Source organism: Atheta coriaria, unplaced genomic scaffold (genome assembly GCF_025399875.1).
Source record: "Atheta coriaria isolate IRGN ID8LTWV9N9 unplaced genomic scaffold, Caltech_Dcor_3.1 hic_scaffold_14_pilon, whole genome shotgun sequence".
Classification (NCBI taxonomy): domain Eukaryota; kingdom Metazoa; phylum Arthropoda; class Insecta; order Coleoptera; family Staphylinidae; genus Dalotia; species Dalotia coriaria.
The window spans coordinates 249210-253157 of NW_027045456.1; the positions used below are offsets into that span (position 1 = coordinate 249210).

At 39.6% G+C, this 3948-nt stretch overlaps 2 non-coding genes across 2 annotated transcripts; both read left to right on the forward strand.

Moving 5' to 3' along the window:
• The first annotated feature begins 443 nt into the window (after positions 1-443).
• On the forward strand, positions 444-516 carry TRNAT-AGU (transfer RNA threonine (anticodon AGU)). The gene has a single exon. It is a non-coding gene; the product is annotated as a tRNA-Thr (tRNA).
• A 1026-nt stretch (positions 517-1542) lies between these two features.
• TRNAT-AGU (transfer RNA threonine (anticodon AGU)) lies at positions 1543-1616 on the forward strand. Its single transcript has one exon. It is a non-coding gene; the product is annotated as a tRNA-Thr (tRNA).
• The last annotated feature ends 2332 nt before the right edge of the window (positions 1617-3948 follow it).

Consider the following 3948-nt stretch of genomic DNA (forward strand, 5'->3'; position numbering starts at 1 on the left):
AGAACACTTAAAACTAAGAAGTTGTTGCTTGGTTCTTGGTTGGAAGCAATGGAGAGGCTTTTGCGATGCCGGAGGCGACTGGGAAGAGGGACGATATCGTGAATCGCGATCGTAAATCGCTCAAACGAGTCCGGCGAGATATATCCGCGACGGCCCGGAGCAGGAGGGCAAGCGCTGACGTGCGGATCCCGCGGATTCCGGCGTTTCATGCATGAATGATCCGCGTGGCTTTTTTCGCCGCGTTGGCGACTTCTTCGAGAGCTTGCAACTCCTGCATCACATGCACAATCGCTTACGTGTACGTCTGTGCGTTGAATTTTAAATAATGCGGATGTTTTTTCAAGCATTTCGTATTCATAACTAACCAGTTATGAACAAGAATACATTTTGTATCAGGAAGTTTAAAATTTTGACGAAATTATTCAGAAATATGCAAATTCAACGGCGCCGTGGCTTAGTTGGTTAAAGCGCCTGTCTAGTAAACAGGAGATCGGGAGTTCGAATCTCCCGGGGCCTAACGTCCAGTAAAGAACGTTAATTTTAAAGAAATCAATATTGAAAATACTTATACTCTTTAAATGCAAGAAAACCTAGCAAAATGTCATAAAACCTAGTTTTGAATAGTTTGTAACAAATTGTTAGTGCTAAAAGGAACGGCGCCACTGTTTCTTCCTTTTTTCCCTGCCATCTTCAAAGGCAGTGCCCACCAGGCGGTTATACCATGTACGTACAATGTACATATCCTAAACGTCACCAAACGCAGTCGACGTTATTAATAACGCCCAAAAATGGTGGCCATAACTTTTTACGATCGCATTTCGTCGGGCAGCGACAAGCGACGAATGAAATCATGAATGAACTGCAACAACACTGTCCGGTACACAAACATCGCACAAACAGCGCACGATCTCAATCCAATAATGCGCCATCGTGAGACAATGGTGAATAACAAAATGACAAAAACCCCGGCCGGGAATGTCACCAATGTCGGGGACCATAACGTGCGTCCACGCTCGCCAATCATTACCGCGCGCAAGAACGCTGGAAAGTATTAAATCAGCCACAAGACAATAACAGAAAGAAAAAAATTAACACCTGCATTCAATTTTTATGTACATATGTACAAGCTATCAGATTGACTGCATTATGTCGTGTCCGTTATACCATCGGAGATTTAGTTACAGTGTATCTCTTTTGTCTTCGTATTGTTTTCCAAGAGGTCTACGTGCGAATCGCACGTAATTGCAATCATGCACGTACCGAATGCACGCGGGCATCGAGTTATGGACGGTGTAATATTCTCATTATTTAAATATTTATTGCCTATTTATGAGTAAACGATGCGCGCGCATACGTGTCTTATTCATCAATGTGTTATGGACATTGTATTGTTATATTCTGGTATTTGTAAGCAAAAAATTTGATTTTGAATTAAAAAAAAGCAAAAAAGCTCCGTTTTCCGTTTTTGTTGATTTTTGATCCTTTAGAAAACAATTTAACTTTTAAAAATTATTTTTTTGGCTTAAATCCATGCAGGATATCGGCGCCGTGGCTTAGTTGGTTAAAGCGCCTGTCTAGTAAACAGGAGATCGGGAGTTCGAATCTCCCCGGGGCCTGAGAGTTGATAATAACTCAATATTTTTATTCAGGTTTTTAAAAATTTATTTATTTACTGGTTGAGCAAATATCCTTGATCCAGTAATGCATTTTTTTCTTTATTGGCTGCGCGTTTCGAAAGCAAGAACTTTTATTATAAACATAAAATGCAATGAATGGGACTCGTCGATGGCGATCGTTTTCAATCTTTTATGTTTAACAATTCGCGACAATCCCTCATACAAAGGACCGTTAATTTTTATTTTTCAGCACATTTTAATACCAAATAATAATAAAAAAAACTTATTTTGCAACTGACGAATGAAATTTCACAAGATTTTTCTTTTATAATTAGTTGAAAGAATGCGAAAAATGTATTTTTAGTGAGTAATATCCAGTATGTGAGCCGGTATGACTAATTGCAAACCGCTTTTCCTATTATTCCTCATAAAAATCGCTTGCTCAGCAGGTCGGCGTGGAAAAAGCAACGCTTAGCATGAAATGACCTTCGGTCGCCTGCTGGACGACGCTTTGGCGACGATCGATTGCTATTAAATTGAATTGAATCGAAATCAATTCATCAGCCGACGGCGTTGCGGTGGCGCGACTACCAAGATTTATCAATTATATTTTATACGCAACGTGTGTTACGCAGGCCAGACGTTTCTTCGAAGATGGCCATCAATGGCATGCCTTCGCAAATCACAACCATTGCAGGCCATCACAACCAGCCCATTGGCCATCTAAGCAATCGACACAATAACGCACGGTATACCCACAGTCGTAGCATGGAAAAAGAAGAAAAGAAAATCAATCAGGAGTAGACGCAGAGTGAGGTAAAGTTCGATGGACAAATTTGCAATCAATCGACGTCAAGCCTGCCATTTGAATGACATGCCGATGCGAACGGGACGATTAGAAACGTTTGATGACGATTGTCAAACCACAATCGGCAATTTTATGTCAACTCATTTCCTGATGATAACAAGTGAACCGTATGTTTGCGTAAAACTTAGCCGATAATTGCATCAAAACGGCGAAAAATCACCATTCCTCATTGGCACTTATTGCTGCTCTCTTACAAAGAGCAATATTGCTGCTGACTGCATTTCTCGTTACGTTTCTAATGGAAAACGTCGCTCTCTCGTGTAACGCCAGCCAGAGTACGGGTGGCACGACACAGAATTCCGATTCGCAACGGAATTACACGCCAATTTAATCGGCCTTAAAACAAATCTCGAATCATATTCCTTCCTTTCTATTTGCGCGCAGCAAATCTACTTTGAAGTAAACGCAATTTTATTAGAGTCGACGATTTGACGAGGCGAGAGCGCCTAGACCACACCGACAATTGTGTCGAAAACAAAACCACCAAACACGAAACTTAACGGCCCGTAATTGAAACTACGCACTGAATATATTAAAACGATAAACATCGCGTGATTTACTACTGAATTCGATAAATGATGCTGTATTGATTACGGTTGACGAATCTCGCAAACCTTTTTTGGAGCGTAATAAATGCAATCAATGATTAAATTAATAGCTACATGTGTGAGTTGATATTGTTGTTTCTAAGCGTGACCAATTTGCTCATATAATGTTATTAATTTACAGCCTCACTTACATTTTTAATGTCTTTAGGGATCCGTGAATAATTTTACGAGTACAATATCAATTGTAACCGATTATCCATGCACCACAATCAAAATCAGGTATTTTCGCACGCTGATATAAACATATCAACAAGTGTGCCCTGTATTTTACTTTTTGCGCTCTCATTTCAATATAAATTAACAAATTACTTATTGTTTTGTTTACAAAACAAACAAAAATCAATAAAATTGAAATTCAAGTCAAAATATTAGTAAATAAATAGTTTGTTACTTGAATAATACCTACTTACTTAAGTATAAGTAGTTCTTGTGTTTTGTGTGCCACGTCAGAGATGCAAGCTTCGATAGAGCTTTCGATGCGCATGAGTTGAATGCGCAGCACAACCGAAAGAAGTCGGCGCGTCGAGCGCAACGCGTTTCATTATTAATCGAATATTGTATAAAAGATATCGATAAGGATCGATAAAGCGCATTTATTGCATTTATTGATGTCAGCGCGCATGCGGTGTCTTCGGACTCAGCACTCGGGTAAAAACGGCGGCAGCACGAAGCGGACGGTGGCGCCTCCATGCGCTGCCAGCGCCGCATACAAATCGACGATTCTTTTCAATCGCTGCTTTTTATCGCATTCTACTTCTGTGACACTGTCTGTTGACGAAAAATCATCAACTATTTAATATATCTAAGTAAATTTTTAATATTTTTAAGTAATATTTACTTATACTTTAAATTTTAG